This window comes from Sturnira hondurensis, unplaced genomic scaffold, assembly GCF_014824575.4.
Source record: "Sturnira hondurensis isolate 20B ecotype Veracruz unplaced genomic scaffold, ASM1482457v3 Scaffold0024805, whole genome shotgun sequence".
In the NCBI taxonomy this organism is placed as follows: domain Eukaryota; kingdom Metazoa; phylum Chordata; class Mammalia; order Chiroptera; family Phyllostomidae; genus Sturnira; species Sturnira hondurensis.
In genome coordinates, this window is record NW_028097436.1 from 4,026,423 (window position 1) to 4,049,711 (window position 23,289).

At 37.3% G+C, this 23,289-nt stretch overlaps 1 protein-coding gene across 4 annotated transcripts in view; it reads right to left on the reverse strand.

The window, feature by feature from the left end:
* RB1CC1 (RB1 inducible coiled-coil 1) overlaps positions 1-20,702 on the reverse strand; it is a 104,008-nt gene extending 83,306 nt beyond the window's left edge. For 3 of the 4 annotated variants that reach the window (XM_037038661.1, XM_037038659.1, XM_037038664.1), the window contains exon 1: positions 20,352-20,702. The gene's annotated coding sequence lies outside the window, so the exon portion shown is untranslated. Of the gene's footprint in view, positions 1-12,473; positions 12,499-20,351 lie in introns of all 4 variants that reach the window. The other variant, XM_037038660.1, reaches the window with a different exon arrangement.
* Between the last annotated feature and the right edge of the window lie 2,587 nt (positions 20,703-23,289).

The window sequence follows — 23,289 nt, forward strand, 5'->3', positions numbered from 1 at the left end:
TGGTCCTGGGTAGTTTTTTAAGTAGTGCTCCAATCACCAGTAACTGCTTTGTTTAGATATCCTATTTCTTCCTGATTCAGTCATGGAAAGGGATATAGTTCTGGAAATGTATCCTTTTCTTCCAGATTGCTGAATTTGTTGGCATAAAATTGTTCTTAGTATTCTTTTATGATTATTTGCATTTCTGTGGTGTTAGTTATGATTTTCATTGTCAATTATTTATATGGGCCCTCTCTTAATGAGTTTGGCTAATGGTCTGTCCATTTTGTTCAGCTTTTCAAAGAATTAGCTCTTAGTCATATTGGTCTTTTCTACTGTTTTCTTTGATTTCTATTCCATTTATTTCCATTCTTAACTATTTTTCCTTCTGTTTATTTTTTGTTTTCTTTTCTGTAGTTCCTTTAGGTGGAGATTGTTTTTTATTTAGGATTTTTCTTGTTTCTTGAGGTAGGCCTGTATAGCTATAATCTCAAACCACTTTTGCTGCATCCCATAAATTTTGAAAAGTTGTGTTTTCATTTTGATTGGTTCCAAGGTAGTTTGTTTAGTCTGCATGTATTTGCTTTTGGCAGTTGATTTCTATTTCATGCCATAGTGGTTGGAAAACATGCTTGACATGACTTCACTATTCTTCAATTTATTGAGGCTTATCTTGTGATCTAATATGTGATCTGTCCTGGAGAATGTTTCCTGTGCACTTGAAAAAAGAGGTGTTTTCCGCAGTTTTGGGATGAAATAAATGTTCTATAAATTTTTATTAAATCAGTCTGGTTTAATGTGACATTTAAGGCCATTATTTCTGTATTAAGGTTCTATTGAAATGATCTATCCATTGATGTGAGAAAGGTATTAAAATCCCCTACTATTAATATATTACTTTGGATTTCCCTTTATGTTCATCAAAAGCACCTTTATGTCCAACATAAAGGACATAGATATTCAGAGCCCTGGCTGGTGTAGCTCAGTGGATTGAGCCTGGGCCTGTGGACCAGGACATAGATATTTAAGTAGATATTTTGTGCATAGATATTTACAATTGTTAACCTCTTCTTGAATTGACTCCTTTATAACAATTTAATGTCCTTTTTTTTTTTTACATTTTACATTTATTTTGTTTTAAAGTCTATTTGTCTGGTAATAAATATTGCTACCCCAGCTTTATTTTCATTTCTTTTTACCTGGAATACCTTTCTATCTCTCTACCTCCCATCTCTTAACTTGAAGTGTTGTCTCTTGCAAGATGCTTATAGATGAATCGTGTTTTTTTAAAATCCATTTGCTATCTCATCTCTTTATTAGAGTATTTAATCCATTTACATTTAAAGTAACTATTGATACTTACTGCCATTTTGCCCACTGTTTTTCCATTGTTTTTATAGTTCTCTGTTCCTTTCTCCTTCTCAACCTCTTGCTTTTGGTTTGCTAGTTTTCTTTATTGTTTTGTTTGGGCTACTTTCTCTTTATTCTTCGTATATCTTTGTAGCTTTTTATTTTGTGGTTAACATGAGGTTTATACCTATCATTTTATATCTATAGCAGTCAATTTAAATAAGGTGAAGGCGTTTAAGGTTGAATATATTCCATAAGGTCTACATTTTGATTCCTTTCTCCACGTTTTATGTTATTGTCATGTTTTAGATCTTGTGTTATGTATCTCCTAAATACTTATTGTAATTTGATATGATATTTACTACAGGGTTTATTTTTTTTACCTTTGTAGTAGATTCTTAAATTTCTGATTCCTTGTATTCATTAAATATTTGGCTTTACCTGTGAGGCATTTTCCTTTGTCATATTTTTATTCTGGTTATGGCCTTTCCTTTTCTGCTTAAAGAAGACCCTTTAACATTTCTTGTGAAGCTGGTTTAATGAATGAAAGTCTCCCCGACTCCACCCCAGCAAATTCATTACACCTTCAATTGTGAATGATAATCTTACTGGATTATTCTAAATTGGAAGTTCCTTTCTTTCGGCACTTTAAACTTGTCTTGCCACTCCCTTCTGAGAAATCAACTGATAGTCTTACGGGGTTTTCTTTGCAAGTAATTCATTCTTTTTTTCCTTTTCTCCTTTTCAAGATAATCTCTTTAGCTTTAACCATTGTCATTTTAAATACAATATGTCAAGGTGTGGGTCTATTTGGGTTCCTCGTAATTGGAATTCCCCATGATTCTGGGACTTGGACATCTGTTTCTTTTCCCAGGTTAAGAAACTTTCCAGCCATTATTTCTTTAATAAAGCTTCTGTTCCTCTCTTCCCTTCCTTCTCCTTTTGGGACTTCTACACTGTGACTGTTTCAGCACTTGACATTATCCCAAATGTCCCTTAAACTATCATTTTTTAAGAATTCTGTCTACTATTCTTATTGATTTCCACTGGTCTGTCTTCCAGGTCACTGATCCATTCTCCTGAATTAGCAAATTTGATGTTGATTCCTTCTAATGTGTTTTTCAGTTCAATTACTATGTTCTTTAGGTGTGCTTAGTTCCTTATTACACTTTCTAACTGTCTGTTGAAGTATTCCCAAAGTTCCTCTATTCCATCTCAAGTTTGGTGAGCATCCTATGACTGCTCCTTTGAATTCTTAATCTGGCAAACTACTTATCTCATTTCTTTAGGGTTTTTTTTCAGAAGATTTTTTTCTTTTTTAAAGATTTTATTTATGTATTTCAGAGAGAAGGGAAGGAAGGGAGAAAGGGAGAAAAACTGCAATCTGTGGTTGCCTCTCATGCTCCCCTAACTGGGACCAGGCCCACAATCCAGGCATGTGCCCTGACTGGTAATCAAACTGGCAACCATTTGGTTCACAGGCCAGCACTCAATCAACTGAGTTACACCAGCCAGGGCTCAGGAGATTTTTCTTGTTCTTTCATTTGAGAAAGAGTCTTCTGTCTTTTCATTCTGTTTGACTGTGTTTGTTATATGAGTTAGACAAAATAGCTTTCTCTCCCAGACTTGAAATGTATTCTTATGTAGAAGCAGCCTCTGTATAGGTTGTGTGTGCCAGGTGATTCTGACAGGCCAGTAGGAACCAAGCAGGTGCCTAAGGCGCTACCGAAGCAGAGTAGCTCCAGGTATGGAGGCCATGTACATGTAGTAATACCCTGTTGATCCTGCCTGCTCTCTTTCATGGGGTCAAAATAGAGGGCAATATGTCCAGGAACAAGCTGCAGCAACTTCACAGACCAGAGCACCTGGACAGAACATCACCATGAAGCTGGAGAAGGATATAAATAATGATGGTCATCAGCACCTTCCACCCTGGAGAATTCCCTCACCTCTCCATATTTCTCTACATAGTCTCACTTATTTGTTATACAAAAGTGCTCTGCTGTAGGACCTCTGTTTGAGGTTTTACGTACCAAGTAGTTTCGATAAGCCAGTTGGAGCCCAGCAGGCATTTAGGACACTTGGGGGCACTGGCCTGAAGAGAGCTCCCACACACCCTATGGAAGTGGAAGGGTCTCCTAAACAATGGCACTTACTGATTCCTCCAGCCCAGAGTCTTCCCACAGCTCTCAGAGGGACCCCTCAGCTTCCCAGGTTTCTCTGTTTGGTTTCTTTCTTGTTTATTGCACAGATGCTGTTCATTCAGCCCTCAGTTGTCTTGCAGGAGTAACTGTACTCCATATATGTGTATACTGAGTACTTGAGTTTAACTCATGGGCAGGGGAGGGGGGCAAGTTAAGCCTCCTCCTAAGCTGCCACCATTCTGGACCTTCCATAGCAAGTTTTTCAAATGAAGGGAAAGTCACCATTCAGAACCTAGCATATGCTGAGGTCTAGAAGAACAAGATTCCGTGCATCCATAAATGATTCCTAGCCTGTTACAAAGGCTGGAAATTTTTCCATACCCTGAGTCATCTTCACACTCTAAGGTTCTCTGAAAACTTCACAGCTAAAGAAATGTTACCTATAGTAGTTAACAAGAATATGGCTCAGTGTGAAACACTGATAAAGCCTCCTTAACTCTGGAGCCTACTGGCTATGTGGGGACTGTTCCAAGGGACAAGTGTTGGTATCACAGAAGCCCACCCACTCCCAGGGTTGCTTTTCTCTACTTGGAATACACAATGAAGGGTACCTACACATTAGGGACTCTGCTGCTACTGTTGGCAGCAAGAAATAGAATCTCAGCCCTGGAGTGAAAGTTCCAGCAGATCACCTGGACTCCTACCAGACATCTGGGAAGAAGAAAAGGGCAACTCAGAATCTGGGAGTAGCTGAGCAGGAAGTAAAACTTACTGCATTGGCCTCCACCCCCAGGCTGCCAGGTCCATACCTCTCAGGTGTTTCCTCGGGTTCAGTTGCCATCAAGCTGATGGTGACTGAGCACAAAGAATGCCCACCACTCTGGAAGGCCCATTCCAGACAAATGGAATCATGCAAGGCAAAAGTTTTCAAAGTACCTACATAGCCTTGATTTTAACCAGCCATGCCTAAATACTTAGCTATCTAGTCCTCTATAAAGAATGTTTGCCAGCTTCTGCTCTAAAGCTGAGCAACCACTGCCAATTTAGTAAGAATTGTACATACTCAGTTACCACCAGACATTTAGTAATCAAGGATTAAGCCCCTTGGTGAACACAGGTTCTTTGCAACAGGAATACTATGGAAAGAAAGAAAAGCAACAGCAGCAGACAGGAAGCCCCCCAGGGAGACAGGTCCAATTTCCCAACTTTCTTTCTAACAAACAAGACTCTGGAAGGATCACAAATTAATTGTTCTTGACTTCTGGAAAAAAGGAAAGAGCAGGAAATCGAAAATGAATGGATCTTTCTATCACCTGCCCCATCATTTCATTTTAACATCAAAAGATGTGATGTTACTTTCTCTCCTGAACTAGTAAGTGGACACAGTGCTATAGTAGTGATTAAGGACGGGTTACTGGCCTTTTTGAAAAAGTGAGTTCCTATGAACAGGCAAAAATTAACTAATTAATCACCAAGATTCACAATATACTAAATGTATGAGTAATTCAAATGGTAACAAATGTGAAACCTTTCAGAAATCAAAGAAAACAATTCTAAAAAAGACATTATTTTTCACCTGTCAGTCAAGCAAGATGTTAACCTAAGATTCTAAGATTTTTCAACCTAAAGAGAAAAGAGGTAAAACACATAAATTTATAAAAATATATTTTAGCCCTGACTGGTGTGGCTCAGTGAATTGAGCACTGGCCTGGGAACCAAAAGGTTACCAGTTCAATTCCCAGTCAGGACATACACCTGGATTGTAGGCAAGGTCCCCAGTTGAGACATGTGAGAGGCAACTGATCAATGTATCTCTCCCACACTGACATAACTCCCTCCTTTTCCCTCTCTCTAAAAGTAAATTAATAAAATCTTTTAAAAAGAGTTTAAAATATATATTTTAGAGATATCAGTATGAACAAGACAGTTTTCTCCTTCCATATAATATATATTCCATAGCCCCATTGGAAAAGAAGCAGTGACACTCCTAGAGCAGTAAGTGCCTAAGTGCCTATAGAAACCTGTGCAATAATGAATCCGCCTTACCCAATCTGGCCTTTGCACCTTGGTATGCGAGGTAACTTTAGGCATCTGGAATGTCCTACCTGATAGAAATGTCTCCGTCTGAGGGTTGTAATAACATGATTTATAGTGGGATCTTGGGACAAGACATAGTATCAATTCTGAGCTCCAAAGGAAATGGACACTAAAGACATTAAGTCGACCTCCAAGAACAGCTAGAGACTATAAAGGTGAGCTATAAGGATGGAGCCCCAGTATTATCTCTGGATACTAAAGACACAGGTAAGCTGCCTTAGGTAGCAATACTCAGTGTACTGTCACACGTACTCGCCAACAGGAGGTAATACTGTCTGATTCTTTGGGAAAAAACAACCAGAAGTTAAGCATTTGGAATCTTTCCAAATGCCACTCTATGCATATTCCCCTTTGACTGCTTTTAATTTTAATTTATATCCTTTCACTATAATAAAGTTGCAATCCTAAGTATAGCACTTTTCTAAGTTTTTTTAGCTATTCTAGTGAATTCTTGAACATGAAGATGGTTGTGACCTCTAAATTTGTGGTCAAGTAACCTGAAGTGAGGACAGCCCTGGGTACCACCAAATTGGTGGCTGGTATTCAAAGTGAGAGCAGTCCTGTGAGAACTGTTCCACTAACTCTAGAGTTGACTAAAATCACAGCATACTCATGTGGTTTCTAAAAGGAACCTCTGGAGAAATGGCTGAGTCCAAAGGTCTAAAGTAGAAAATGTAGCAGTCACATAAGCCTGGAACATCGTAATGTGCCATAAAGCAAAAAAAATATCAAGGATTAATGAGACCATGTTAAAAGGGCAAAGAAATCAACTTGAAGGGACTAAATGGGACAGCTTGAGCATTAAAAGAATGGTTACAAATAATTAAATAGTATAAAATCCATAAAATGAGTATATTCATAATGATACAAAAAAGGAGGGAACCCTCTAGGGGGAGCTAGGACAGCAACCTATTGTAAAATCTAAAAATAAAAACAATTAAGCACTGCCCTGGTGGGTATGGCACAGTGGTTGAGTGCTGGCCTGCAAATCAAAGGGTCGCTGGTTCAATTCCCAGTCAGGGCACTTGCCTGGGTTGCTGGCCAGGTCCTCAGTAGGGGCTGTGCAAGAGGCAACCACACACTGATCTTTCTCTCCTTCTTTATCTCTCTAAAAATAAATTTAAAAAATAAAATCTTAAAAAAATAAACCCCCACAATCAACCCCCACTTATCCTTTCTTTCCTACACGAACTGTACCAATATTTGATGAAGGAATGTCCTTTTTTATAGAAAAACTACAGCTAATAAATACTATAGACTAAATATAGAAGACCACTGTGCAATGAAATATTGGATCTAGACATCAACAGATGTTAAATAGTTTGAAGAAATTTCACAGATAAATGAAGCTAACAAACATGAATATATTGATAATTGGTCACTCTGCTATTGTCAAAAGTATCTGTGTTTCAACTAAAGTACAGAGTCCATATATAGACTATTCTTGCCCACTTTCTCACAAAAAAATTGAACCTAAATCTACATCTACCTACAGTTACCAATATATAAGTAATATAGGCTACAGAGAAAAAGCATAAACAATGTAAGAAAACAAAATCAGATAAATTCAGAAATGAGCATTCTACAGAACTACCTAGTTTCCTTAATAAATGACTTTGGAAATAAAAGGAAGGAAGAATTCTGACTATTAAAGGAGAAGAGGCATAATAAATATAATGTGTGGACCTGTTTGACTTCTGAATCAAACCAACTTCTGTAAAAAGACATTTCTGAAATATATATGGAAATCTAAATATGAACTAAATATTAGATTTACTGAAGAATTATTCCTTTTTATTACATAATAATGGTATTTTAATTATGAAATAATGAATTCTGAAGATTAATGTATAAAATCATATTTGACATATTTTAAAATAGTACAACAAAACAGATGAAGAAAGAAGGGGAGGAAGGCTTAGTTGGGCAGGATAGATAAGATCAAAAAATACTGGTAACTATTAAAACACATAGGATGGATAGATTAGCGCCACTACTACTTTTGTATGTTTGCAAATTATCATAATAAGGCATTATAAAAATTTTACCGTGATTTTAATAATCACATTCAATATTCATATAATACAGGTGGCAATCCACTATACTTCCTAGTAAGCAATTGGTATGCAAGGGATAGATAAGCAAAAGTTTTATAAACATGCTTAATCTTAAGCGAATAATTTACATACAGTTAAAGTATGTAACAAGATCCTTTACTACTTTGTCAATTACTTGGCTAGTCATTCATCCATTCATATGGCAAAACAGAATATGGAATAATTTTCAGTAAGGTTCATTTATCATGTTAAGTAAAAACAGTACACACAATGTGATCACAAATATGTAAATAGAATGCAGAGAAAAATACCAAAACAGTAAAAATAGTCTAGTAAAACAATTAGCTGCTGCCAGAATATACCATCTTGCTGGTTATAAGCTGAAATAAAGTGAAAGAAAAACAACTGATTTTTATAAAAGATCTTAACAGAACTGATATAAATTCCTATTTTGCCATTTATAAGCTGAATGATTTGAGAAAAGTCACTTATACTAAGATTCCATTTTCTCATCTAAAAAGTAGAGATAAGGCCCATCAATAGACATATAAAGAAGATATGAAAGAAGATATGAATCATAAGTATAACAGAATTATTATTTGACCATAAAAAATGAAATCTTAAAATTTGCAACAACATGGAAGAACTTAGAGTTCTATATGTTAAGTGAAATAAGTCAGAAAGACAAATACAATATGATTTCACTCATACATGAAATCTAAATAACATAAACAAAACAGAAGCAGACTGTCAGATATAGAGAACAAATTGATGGTTGCCAGATGGCAGAGAGGATTGGAGAACTGGGTGAAAAAGGGACACAGATTAAGAAGTACAAAATCGGTAGTTACAACAAGTATGTAAAGTAAAGCACAGGGAATACAGTAAATAAAATTGTATAACGATGTACAGTGTACGTGGGTACTACCCTATTGGGGGGAATCACTTAGTAAATTATATAAATATCTAACCAGTATGCTGTAGATCTGAAACTAATAAAAATATTGAATATCAACTGTAATCAAACAATTCAACAAAGAAGTAGAGATATCTTCCTTGCAGGGCTATTGTGGGCATATCTTCAATATACAGGAATAAAGCAGTGAGAAGTGGAAGGTGAATTGAAACAAGACAGGTGATGAGATGATAACCTATTAAACACAAAATGATGGTTACACATGGCTCATTATTCTATAGCTTATTTTTTGTTTTTAATTCTGTAAGTAAATATAAAAATCCAAAACCAAAACTTACAGAACAATTCCAGAGATTCGTAATCAGAAGTAAAATGATAGAGCAAGAAACTGATCAATAACCTATTTGTTTTGTTGTTGTTATTGTTGTTTAGCAATGTTAGTAGTAATTTCACAAAAGCAAGTCTATTCTAGAGAAGACTTCCATAAAGAACCATGTCTACTCTGAAATCTAACTATTAGCAATGTGTATACAAGCATGACATGCATACTGTAAGTTACACATCCTACCCTCCCACCATTCATACTGGGCAAAAATTTAATATCTCTCACACTTACTGATCATCTTTTCTCGTGTCAATGGATATAGGTTATTGAAAAACTTTCTGAAAGCAGTCTTTCACTGTGGTTAAGACAGAGCTAAGAAATTTTCTTTACTATACTTTTTCAGAGAATGTTCAAACGTTGTTAAATAAATCTGAACAAAGCATATCATATCAGCTCTCAGCAAACAGCATTTGCAACTGACCCAAGAACATGAGTAGAATACACAAATAATGCCTAACACAAAGGGACTTTGCGATTACTTTGTATACATGACAAGGCATAAATATTACACTTTACTAAATACAAGAAACAGTAACAATTGCAAATACAATTAAAGTCACAATGCCCTATAAGTACACATATATGTACAGAAACATACAAATCGAATTACCATGTTACACCAACACAATCAATACAAAGTATAAAAAATTCAAGGTTTTCTTATTCTTAAACTACACTCAGCTTAAATTTTTCAGCAAAAATAATCATAAATATGAAAAATGAAATTTACTTTTGAGTTAAAAGTTCCCCTGAATTGTCACTCTGTTGACAGGTAAATTGACCTGTATATCACCCAAAGTACCTGCGTACTCAAGATTCAAGGAGGTAAATTTTATGTATAAGGCTCTCAAGGCATCTCTATTTAGGGATACAAACAAAACTGAGTTTGTCTTGAAAGGCTATACAATCTAATATGGGTAACAAAATGTAAATAGCAAAAAGCCAGATGTAAATGCAAACGGAGTTCCACTACTCTCTCTCCTGAAATATGCACTCTGTCCCAAACCAAACGGGATACATATAGATCTTCACTTTTCCATCACTCAAATCTCCTTATAAAGCTGCCTGATCAAATTTTCTCTTCTACACCTTATCTCCTACACAGCTACGGTCTTTTTTTTTAAGTCTGCTTTTGTCTTAAAATTTCAACCCTGGATTACTAACTTTTAGGCAATTATACCATAGCTTAATAGAAATATGTTTGATGTGGGAAAGATTTATTTCTATCTATATTTTTCATATTTTACAGATTGGACACAAGAGAAAATGAAAATAGGAATCTTTGTGTAAGCTCTGATCAGATTCTAACTGAAAAATATGGTTTACAAAATTAATTAAATGTTAGTTAACAGAGCTCAGTTGGCTGGGCATCACCCCCCCAAAGTGAAAGGTTGCTGGCTCAATACCAGGTCGGGGCACATGCTTGGGTTGTGAGTTCGGTCTCCAGTTGGGGCATGTATGAGATGCAACCAATGGATGTTTCTCTCTCAACATCTGTGTTTCCCTCCCTCCCCCCTCTCTAAAAATAAATAAATAATAAAATGATTTTTTTAGATTAATTAAATGCTCTATCTCAGTAATCTAAGTCAAAATTGTAAAATTTTATTGAATTACATCTGTTCTAGTCAATCCATGAGCCACATGGCTTTATTACCAAGTAAAACAAAATTCTTCAGTACACATCTGTCTAAATTTCCATTTCTGAATCTGTAAAATGGAAATGCTACTACCTGCTTTGTATAGCTTTTGTGAAAAACAAGTACAATAATCCATGCAAAAGGGCTAACTTAGCTCAACGCCTACCTTCACAGTAAATACTCCAAAATGTTACCTAGTGACAGGAAATAACTTTGTGACTGCACACAAAGTACTCAAGGACATGCACTGAATGAACAGCCTCTCATAAGCAAAAGTACTCTTAGGATACCACTAGCAGTAAATAATGACAAAACAGAGTTCAAATAGTAACCCAGAGAGATCAGGTACAAGTAGCTGTAGTCTCTTTACTAGCTAACGTATTCAAAGGCTCTTTAACTAAAATCACTACCACCACCACCACCACCATGATCTCCACCTTAAACATGTCTTCCTGTTCAAACTGTATGTCTCCTACTGACCTTTTGGTTTTACCAATGGTAATCAACTTGGTTAAATATTGGTTTGGCCAAAAGTTGCTTTGTTTTTTTATGAAAGATGGTTCTAGTAGCACTTACTTGTCTTTAATTTCATTCAAAACAATTTTGTTAGATTGTATTGTGACAACTGACATACCAGCATGCATTTAAAAAAAGAAACTTATCAAAATTGGTAAATTTTTGTGTAGCCATTTTAATATTGAATATGAACAAAATACACAACATTTTTGGCACAATACACTTTATTATTTCAAGAAAGGTAAAAACATAACTGAAAACGCAAAAAAAAAAAAAGATTCGTGCAGTGTGTGTGGAGAAGATGTTGTGACTGCTCCAACATGTTAAAAGTGGTTTGTGAAGTTTTGTACTGGAGGTTTCTCACTGGATAATGCCAGTTGATAGTGATCACATCAAAACATTAATTCAGAACAATCAACACTATACCATGAGAGAGGCAGCCAACATACGCAAAATATACAAACCAATAAAGTCATTGGTGAAAATGAAAAATGTGTTTGCTACTTTATGGAAAAACCAAAATGAAGTTTTTGGCCAACCCAACATGTCATGTCAATGAATATTCCCTCGCCCCAGTTCTAACAGTCACTAATTATGTGAACCTCTCTCCCACTAATTCCCAGTGAGCTATCTAATTCAGTGCTTACTATTGCATACCTGAGCTCTGACAATAACCTGAGATTCTCCTGCCTGTAGACTTCATCTCAAATTCATCTTGAAAGATATCACCAACTGAAAAATCTTAGGCATTATTGTTGTTTCATTTTATTTCTCCCCAGATTATAAATGCTTTGTAATATCCACTTAGTTATCTAAATTCCTTGGACTAAAACTACAGTATTGCCCTTCTATGCTTAACAACATGATACACTAATCTCCTAAGAAGAGAATTAGCCTTAGTTTTTCTGTGCTTTTATTTTTGTCATTTCATTGCCTTCATTTTGTAACCAAGATTTCACAACCATTCTCATCCCTAAAGTCACCAATCTATTGGCTGTCAAAGATCTTCCCTACTAAGACCCACACTTCAAATTTCAAATAATCAAATGACAGGGTTTGCTACTGGAACATGTATCAATGGCTTGTTATATTTTTCCCAATGTGCCAAATGCCTGCCTGACACTCCCCAAACTGTATCGTAAATGGCTAAAGAAAATTTGACCATGCCTTACACCTCTCTTCAAACCACCACAGTACCTAACATACTACCTAAACATTGGACAATCAATAAATGAGGCCAAGACCATGGTAAGGAATAGAGTAAGAACCAAATCTAAAACCAGAAAAGAAAAAAGGTTCCATGAGAATCCACAAGAATAGTTTCTATTTACAAGAATGTATAGTTTATTTACATATTTCTATTATTTGCTATCAAAATATGGTCCAACATACCTGAATTCTCTCCTCTTGTATGAAACTGTTAAAACATTAAGCAAAAAGCAGTGTTAGCAACTAAGCACATATTTGTGCATCCTGAAATGAAACAAAAAAATTATAAGTAAAAAAAAAATCTGAATTTTAGGCCACATTTAACTTCTGTAACCCTGACAGCCAGGTACTTAATTTTTCTGAATACATTTCCTCATCTGAAAATTCAAATGGGAGCACTGGCTGATTCTCCCAAGCTTCCATAAAATGTCATATAGTCAGATTATATACTAAACCCAGTTCTAACATTTCATATGCCAGTCACCAAAGATTAAAAAAATAAAAAGTATATTCTGTCTGCCTTCAAGAACTTAATCACTTAAATAAACATTCCAATATAATACATATTACAGAGAGGTATGCAAAAGTAATATTATGAAGAAATGTGCAGAATGATACTTTCACATAAAATATGTATCATTCAAAAAAAAAGAACATGTACAACTGAGTTCCAGCTAGAACCTATGATTTACCTTCTTTGATATTTATTAAAACTTAAGGGGATAAGTTTAGTAAAGCACGCACTTACTTGCTTTAGAAATCATCAGAAAGAGCCAACCTTTTATTAACTTTTAAAAGTTGGGACTTTTTATTTGTAACATTTTCCCTTACACCTCATATGAAATATCTATTAAATTTCATAGGTGGGTTGAATCTAAATGACCTAGAACTAAAGTTATCACATGCAACTGCAAAAAACAAGCACAGACGTCAACTGTTCTTGAATAAGTTATCTTTATGTGACATATAAAATATAAGCCTAGTATATAACACAGTATTACTTTACACAAATGCTCATTTTATATATAAACTTTTCTTAATTTCTGCAAATGAAATTATATATAGTGTGGACAAAGAAGAGGCCACATACTAAACCTCACAAACTTAGGGGAGGCCTGTAGGCCTTACAAATTCGGAGGCCTAAAGTAACCACATAGAATGATCTGAAATTACAACTTCCTAACTAAAAGGAAGTCAGGATGGGTAATCATGTCCTAGGCATTACCTGCCTTGAGGAAGGTCAATCTTGACCTTAACTGAGCCTGTCAATTGTCTTCTTGCATCTAAGATAACAGATCTTAAGCCTGTCAGAGTAATCCCTTTTTTTCCCAGACCCCTCAGGGCACAAGCTCCCACCAAAGCCGGGAAACCACAGAATCTCTTCATTATCTAGTTACCCAAATAACATTTCTGTGCTGTAACTGTTAATTATCTTGTACCCACCAAGGTAAAAGAAGTACCTGTCTCTTTGTTTTACTTTAACCAATTGTGCTTTTCATTTTCCCGCCTCCCTAATCTACCACCAATGAATTCCATGTAACCCTCCTGGCACCTGCCTCCTCCTCCAATTTAAACATGAAGTAAACTGCAAAACTGCCATTCTCTGGACTTTTTCAGTCCATTGAAATTTTGCTTCCTAACAATTGTCAGTTTGGCTAAAAAAACTCATAAAAATTCTCTACAGGTTTGGACATTTCATACATTGACAGTACTATTACAAAAGTTAACACAATCCAATTCTAAATTGAAAGCAATAGGTTAGTAACTCAACTGACAAAAAGATACTCTTAAAAATTATGTGGCCTTTGCCTACACACTGTCTTTGAGTTTCTACTCATAGACGGTAACTATTAACTACCTACTATAGAAAAACTACAGGAAAGAGTATTTACCAAAACATGTTAAACATAATATAGCAGTAATTAAAACTAGGGTTGTGGCCTATTCACAGACAGAAAACATGGAACAGAACAAATCAAAATATATGTTTATATGCACACCGATACACAATAGTAAAATTTCAAATTGGGGGAAAAGATAAATTGTTCAAGCAATAGTATTAAGACAAGTGGCTATCCATAGAATGCAGAAAAATAAACTCTATCTGAAATATCATTTTTACCCCTCAGATTGCAAAATGTTGAAAAAAAACCAACACAGTGGCACAGTTTTGACAAAAATGTATACTGGTACAACTTTTTAAGGAGATTTAAATCTGGCAATATGTATCAAAATTGAAAATACGCAAACTTGCGATTCTGCCTATGGGTTTGTATCAATTAGAAATAGGTAATAGGCACAGGTACAGAGGTATATATCCAATGAATTTCATTACACCATCAATTAACAATGAAAAATTAGAAATCAATAGGGGTTGGTCAAATAAATTATGATGCACCTACATGTGACATTATTTAGATATTTAAAATTGTCTGTTAGATCTACACATATCGATTAGTAATATACTTAGTAAGAAAATGTTACAGAATATATCATATGATTCTGTTTGAGGATTTTATTTTTATTTTATTAACTAGTGATCAGGGATGTATATGTACACACAAGCATCAAATAAGCCTGGCCAGTTTAACAGCAATCTTTTTAACAATGGCTATCTCTGAATGTGGAGCTTTCACTTTGTCTGGTCTCCTTAAAAACTACATTTGCAGTCAGGGGGATATATTTCCTTCCATTTTGAAAAAGGAACTAACCCTATATTGTATGCATTACAAAGAAATAACCTGAACATGCCGCCTTAGAAGAGCTGATCCAACTAAGAGAACAAGACAGTGACCCCCACTGCTGTCCCCATTCTAGTCCCCAATTTGACCTCCAAAGCAGATTTGCCTCCTGACGCTATATACCTTCCCTAGATAGTCATTCATATTTACTTCCCCAATTGTTATCTTTATGTACACTAAAATAGAGAACAGTACTGTGAAAAGAACATGAAATTTGGGATTATAAAGCCCATAATTCAAGTCCTGTGTCCCTACTACTAAGCCCAAATGACCTTATCCAACCAATTATTTTGATTACAAAAAGGAAGGAAAATACCTATCTCACAGGGTTATTATGAGGAAGAAGCATCTACACATATATGGAAGAACTATGCACACTAAAGTGCAATACAAACATCAGTTATTATTAACTAATCCAGACCTCTGTCCTAAACTCAGAACTAGTGCTTAACTGATCTAAATGTCTCTAATTAGAAATCATACTACTAACTTCAAACTCAACATATCTACATTTCAATTCACTGCTTTTCCTTTAAAACTACTCCTTAACTTTATCAACAAAACCTATCATTCTCTTGTTACTCAAAGCTTGTTATTTCTATTTAAATACAATCCATTTTTTCCTTTATAATCCAACCCCTCATTTTCAAATGACATAACCCTTATTTTAAAGCCTGAAAATGTTTCTCACTGTCTTTAAGTCTCTGTCCTGCTCCAACTTTTCGTGAACCCATACCAGTTACAACCATGGGAGTAAGACTGCCCCTCAAGTATTTTCCCTAGATCCTTACTGTTGCCCACAGAAGGCCACAGTGAGACCAATGGTCCACCGTGCTCTGTTGTTTGTTTCTCTGCAGTCGCCTCTCATGACCTCAGTTCAGCACCCAGATGATTTTCCTTATTTCATTATCTGCTTGCCCCTTTAAGCATATAAATTTGACAACTCTGGCATTAAACTGATTAACATTACAATGTCAGACTCTGAGGCAAGATTTACATGTATTTGAATCTCATCCCTCCCACTGAGGCTCAGATAACTTTTACACAGCAATTCACCAACTATAAAGTGAAATATTGCCTTTTACAGTGTGGATGAGCGGGATAGAAATGATATATTTCAGACTCATTCACAATGCAAGGGATATAATAAAAGCTTTAAAAATGGTGGCAATTATAACTTTAACTCCTACATTCAAGGACTTCATAATTAACCCCAGTTCGTCTTTCTGAAAGTATCTCCAACTATTCCCCTACACAAAACCTATACTCTCACTTTACAAAGTCCTACCCATTTCTTCTCATCTGAATTTTACTCATCCAAGTAAAATTATGTAAAATGCTTGACAAACATTTAAACTTGGAAATATTAGTAAATAAATGGTCTAAAAAAAGTCCCATACATCATTAAGACTTTGTCATTCTGAATTAGTCTCATTCATAAAAACTAAATTCTCTTTATAAGTATTACTGCATTGATATTTTTTCATGTCGTATCATTTGATAGCTTCTGCTTAACAGACTCCAAAGAACCATTAAAATGAATTTAAGCCAAGTCTACTACAAAATAACTATCCTACCTCCAAACTATTATCAAGTAAGGATGACACAGCCATTTTTCCTACATTACTTTCATCAACTGGGGTATGACACCCAGAGCTGTGGCATGGTGTAATTGTTAAGGGATAGTAATATCAAGTTGTGACACTTCCTTTAAATGTCAATTTTTTTAAATTCTTAATTCTCATATAACTATATCTATAGTAAAAATTCTCTTGTCCTATGCTTCATTTTACAATATATACTAAAAGTTAAGAAAAACTGAAACCAAAATTACCCACACAGCAAATGGTGAATTAGCTTCATTCCATTAAGCCAAGACTATATGCACTCAGCAAACTGGAAACATTAGCAATGTGGTAGTGATTTAACTAATATCTCAACAGTTATTTTGGATAATTACTGACCAATTATGATACGTGGAATATATCTACAAACTCATAAGAGTTCCAAAGAGCAAAATCATGATATAAGCCTCAGTCAAGGCACTGTCTAAAAAAACTATGAAAACAGAAACTAACCAATGAAACAAAGGGTGCTTACAAGGCAGTCGAGTACTGTACTTGTAAATGTTACTTAAAAGAACCTCAACTTTACTAAAAGGTGGAAGAAAAGCCACCCTCTCCAGGACCTGGACTACAGAGGTCCAGGCAAATTAGATTTATGAGATCCACAATGAAAGAATCAGAGAAATGTAGCCCTGGCTGGCGTAGCTCAGTGGATTGAGCAGGGGCCTGCGAACCAGACGATCGCGGTTCGATTCCCAGTCAGGGCACATGCCTGGGTTGCAGGCCAGTACCTGGCAGAGGCCAGTCCTCAGCAGGGGATGCAGGAGAGGCAACCATACATTGATGTTTCTCTTCCTCTCTCCTTTCCTTCCCCTCTAAAGATAAATAAATAAAATATTTTTTAAAAAAAGAGAAAGAATCAGAGAAATGTGATCATTAAAACTTGCTACTTTTATCTGTGACAATAAGTACAAAATCATCAACCTACATTTCATAATCTGCTTCTACAATATTATCTATCCTAGCTTCTCAAAGCACTCCACATTTGTAATTTATCTTCTATAAAACTTCCTACAACCTATACACAAAGTTTGTATGTGAGTTCTGCTTCTTGTTCATTGTTCATTTTGTGAGAGCTAAAACTGTCTGTTGCAGGGGCTTAATTAACATTTCATTTAAAAAAATGAATCTAGCTATAAGTTGCTTTCCAGTCTTGATGGATTTAATGAAATAAATCTCTGTACCTTTGCCCATGCAGAGTTACAGTAGATTAGTTTGCTTGATATGACCCAAAAACGTAAATATTTGTACACCTCCCCCACTACCACCACATTCCCTTATTACTATCTCCCTCCTTTGTAACCTGGTCACCCTCAGCAACCTTTTCACTTTTCTATGTGTATGCCAAGTATCTCAAAGCCTTTGCATTTACTATACCTCCTGCCAAGAATATTCTTCCCCCAGATGGTCAGTCACACATCTAGCTTCCTTACTTCTCTTGGGTCTTTACTCAAAAAATACCAGCGAGGCCTTCCCCAGCCACTGTCTAAACTTTAGATCCTAAAATTTCAACCCCCTAGTCCTGATAGCTCATCCCCTCCTTTTTCTGCTTTTTTTCCTCCCTAGCCTATGCCTGCTATCCCATATTTCTCTTGAATGAATGAGCACAGGGATTTGGCTTGGTTTGTTCATTGCCCCATATTTCTAGAGCAATGCCTGGCACATAATAGGTACATGGTAAATCCCTGTCAAAACTTGTTGATAGCCAGATGTTTTTTTTAAAAAGTGCAGTGACTTATTCATGTTCTATCATGCATTTTCTTCTTCTAGAAATATCCTCATACATTCTGTAAAAGCTCAAATCTCTTCAGTATATTTCCTTCAAATTTCCAATAATGCTCAATTGTAACTATTTCTATAGAGGAATCCAATTTTCTTTCTTTTGTAAGGCAAGAATACTTTCACATGTTCTTACATTCCTCACAGTAACTGGTTCAATGGTCTGTGATACATAAACAATTCTAGGAATGAATGTGTATGGAAAGGAACTGCTAGATTTTGACTTGAGTCTTTTGAACCAGTATTTTCTGTAGTACACAAGAAAAGCTTAACTGGGACTAAAGAATAGAATTACCCAATTGAGAAAATTTTACTAGCCAACCCTTGCTTGGAAAATACTCAAAGATTACACACATTTGCAATATAAAGCGTACAGCTGGTGCTCAAACCCTTGCTAAATGCATGAGATTCTCAAAATTAAAAGCCAAATAAAAGCTCTTCTCAAACTTACATAACAATTCAGGTTCAAAAGTGTGGTTTTTCAAGAACAAAGGTCTTGTGTCCTCTGTCCTTTGGACTTTATGAATTGGTTTACTAAAAATCAATCTGCCAGGCGTTTTAACTGTTAGCAAGGGATAGAAAAATTTTCTCAAAGAGCAGTACACTTCATTGTCTTCCCTATCATCCAGCAACAACATAAAAGAACTAGGCCAATGAGTAATAGTAACTTTAACATAAAAGATTCAAAATAGATTAAATAAAATTATTTTTAAAAAGCCAAATATCTTCACACCCTTAGCAATGGTCTACTTATAAACTCCTCCCCCAAATCACACCAATCACCTTCCACAACTGTCCTGCTTCTCACAGTAATCTCAAAATTGGAAGGATTTTTTGTATCAAATATCAAAATATAATACCGATATTCTCTATTAAACCCGATTTGTCTTCAATTAAAAAGTCTCCTCCTAAATTGCTAACCTTCCAAACCTTTGGATAAACTATACGAGCACCATCAACACACAACAAAACTGGTTACCAATAATAAAGTGGTTAACGACACAGGTACATTTTCATATGGGCCAAATCACCGTTCTATATATAGCAGACTTAAGGCGAACATTCCTATGTAGTTGAATGTCTTGTAGTAACGTGACTCGTTATCAACAGTAAGCACATTAGTGTTCCTTGGCACTCAGGCCCACATTACTTTGTGGTATGACCGCACTTTAAAGAGTCATGACGGAAAAAAATGAGATTATGAAACTATAAACAATAAACATAGCACATCCACCAGGCAATGTCAGAAACTGTAAAAATGTTTTGAGAAGTTGCCATTTCTCCTGTTTCTACCGAGGAAGTTATGAAATCCGAATACACACTCAATCCTAAATCTATCACTGGGGCGGGCGGAGGCTGAGTCATTCCTAGGAGTAACTTTATACCTATCCTCGCACTCCAGGGTCGGGACAAAGACGTCTCTCCGTTTCTCCACTAAACGCTTCGTTCGGCCTCGGCCCAATTCCATTCTCCGATTTCTCAAGTCAAAGACACCATTAAGGCTGAGCCCGACAGTGGTGACGAGTGAGGACGCGTCTTGGTAGTTCAGGCGTCTCTCCCGTTCGGCCACTCCCGCAAGTCGGCCGGGGGCGCGTACGGGCAGGCATCCTGGGAGCTCCTTCCCAGGAAGCCGCAGGCAGGCCTGGACCGGGCTGAGTCCATCTCACACCTCCTGCAGCCCAGTGGGGCTTTGATAGGAGCCAGGTGTCTCCACAGGGGCTGTAGTGTTAGGGAGGCGACCGCAAAGCAAAACCTGCAGGGACCGGATGCGCTGGGCCCGCGGGTTCACTCACCTGCGCGAGGGCGGCGCTCCGGTACGGTAGGGACCCCAGTGCCCTGGGCCCACTGTGCTGGGGCTCGTTGAGCAGTCCCAGAGCCAGAGGAGGGAAGAGGACACGGGCGGCGACGGCACCTACCTGGCAGCACCTCCTTCCCCGCCGGCGGCAACAGTAGAGCCGGCAGCCCCTGGCACCATCTTCCGCCGCCGCCGAGGACGAGGCAGCGGCTACCAACCTTCCATCCGGCACCGCCACTGACACAATCACCGGTGTCCGGGTGCCAACCGCGGCCCCGAACTCCGGACGGGAGGGAGTGGTCCGGGCGGAGAAAGGACGCGGTCAGGCCCCTCGGCTCTGGGTCAGGGGCCGGGGGACAGGGGGCCGCGGCCGGTCAGAGCCGAGGGGCCGAGGCGACGAGAGAACCCTGAAGCAGCGCCGAAGGCTCGGCAGGGCCGCGGACACGGCCGCGGCAAGGTTTGTTATTGTCGACTCCGTCCCTTCCTCCGCGAAGCACGCCGGGAATCGGCAGGCGGGGGGCGGGGGAGGGGGGAAGAGGCGGGGAGGAGGGGCAGTCCCGGAGTTCGCAGGGAGGTGACGCGCAGGTCCGGAAGTGGCTGGCCTGCCGGGAACCGGGATGATCCAGTCTCTAGTTGCTATCTTCCGGCGTAGTCCTTGCAGGTGTACTCTCGACCCTCGGAGACCGCGCTGGGACGATATGCTTCGGTGCTGTTCGCGGTCTCGGCACTTACTACCACAAGATAAGCTTGACCTTCTTTGCTACAGGAAGTTGGCCTGAGCCAGGTCGACCCTGCGGAATTTTAGATTGGCTCCAGGTGAAAGAGCTAGTCTCTCGCAGCCTGTGGCGGAGATGCGGAGCCAGCTGAGGGTGGAGGTACTCGCCTCGGGACCTGGGGGTATCTCGCACACCGGGCCAAGATGTGTTAAGAGGATGAGGCACCAGGAGGGCTGTCGCCGCCACTATCCTCTCCCACCAAGACCGCCGGGACTGCAAGCGCTGACAGGTGTCTGGGAGTTATATGTGGCGGCACAGTTTTTCTCAGAACAGGTAAGGCAAAGAAAACATCCAAGAGAAAAGAGATTTAAGGCCTGGTCAGTTGGAATGAAGATGAAAGCGCGACTACAGGACCACAGTTCTCAGCTTTATGAATACTGAGTTCTCTAGTGAGATAGCATAGAGTACTGTAATAGATGGGAAACAGTTTCAAGGGAATCCTAATTTTGAGAAGATAGGCACTCGCAGGCAATGACTTGAAGCCACAGGCTTAAGTATTAAAATTTGAGGAGCAGAAGTTACACGTATAAAAGTTATATAGTGTTTTAAATTTTTGTTATATCCAGGGAATATCTGGTATGAGGAAAGCTTTGAGTTGTGACCGCTAAGTTATCAGAGGGCTTTTGAGTTGTGTTTTATGAAATTGGGTGTTATCATCCTTTTCAAGTGCACCACACAGAACAAATAGTACTAGAAAGTAAATTGTGCAATTCTTCATGTCATGATGGAAAATGATGTAAAACAGAAAAACATTGAACTAACTGGTAAGCATTAAGGGTTTTCAATTTTCATCACACTGACCTGATATCTGAAAGTTATGTGTAAGAAGGGCTCATTGTTTTTACCACTTTGTTTTTAATTTTACGCTCCTATGTATCCCAGAGAGATCTTGTCTTTGGAAAGTCATTTTACCTTAGTATTTTTAAGCTGCAATTTTATTACACCACTCCAACAAGATACAGCAAAGAAGTGAAGATTAAGAGACTAAAATGTTATTATGCCTTGGGGGAAAAGTATGAACTGATTTTGTTGGACATAGCATAGTAATCAGCACACAAAAAATAACGTGATGAGAAAAGATTTGACCAGAAAATTGGTAAGCATAATACAACGATATTAGGCCTATAGAAGATATGTTGGTGCACCCTGGCCAGTGTGGCTAGATTAGTTGGGTGTCACCCACAAAACCAAAACGTCGTGGGTTTGAATCCTAGATTCATACCTAGGTTGTGAGTTCCATCTGTTGGGCTGACTATGGAAGGCAGCCAATCAATGTTTCTCTCCTTCCCTTCTCCTTAGGAGAAAATGATGGCTTCCCCCATTAAAAATATAATAATAATGATAATGCTTGACTGTCCTCTTAGTTGTCAGTGACACTCATCATTACACATACAACTTGGGATGTAGAAGCATCTCTGGGATATGCCAGTGATAATGTATTATTATATAATAAAATGTTTTTAATGTAACCTATATCTCTTGGTTCTTTCTTCAGGGAAAAAATTTATTCCTCATCTTCTCTCTTAGAGGCTGGAAGAAACGATCAGAAGTGATTGGTTCATACCTTACAAATTCACACCTTCTCCAAAGTATAAATGTTCAGAGTTTATATGCATCTCAAGTTCTTTCCCAGTGATAAGTGAAAACATATGAACACTTTTAATGTATATTCAGGAAGCTAGAGGAAGTACCAATACAAGTTACTAAAACCACATGTGTCCATAATGTGCCAACAAGTGATGTTTTCCTTCAAACAAGGATATTGAAAATAAGAATAAATAAGAAAGTCTCCTGCAGCATTACTTCTCAGCCAAGATTCTTGGTAGGAAGTCCTCAATGCACAGTCTCATTTTCACTTACTGTGCTTTTCTCACTAAAATTACACATCATTAGAGACCTCCAAGTTATTGTGTTAACTGGAAAGTGCTGAGACTTTTGAACATTGTAAAGCATTTGCCATTTTTAATTATTTAATCTTTTTACCTCCCCCCTTTTTAGTGTCTCTTGGTATTCTTTTCCTTTAGTCCTCTTCCAAATTCTCAAGTAATTATAATACATGTAAATGATGCAGATATAAAGTGCTTTAGGAGAATAGACAACTGGGACCTAATCTTATCTTCATCACTTTGTTTTGTAATGAACATTTAGGTTTTTTGATAGATTTATAGTGTGGGCAGAAGAAAGCAGTTTTCTTTCAGAGGCATATATAGGGATTATACAGAGTTTACTGCTAAACGCACTAAGCATTTACTTTAAATTCATTTCAGTCATTAAAATCTTTTT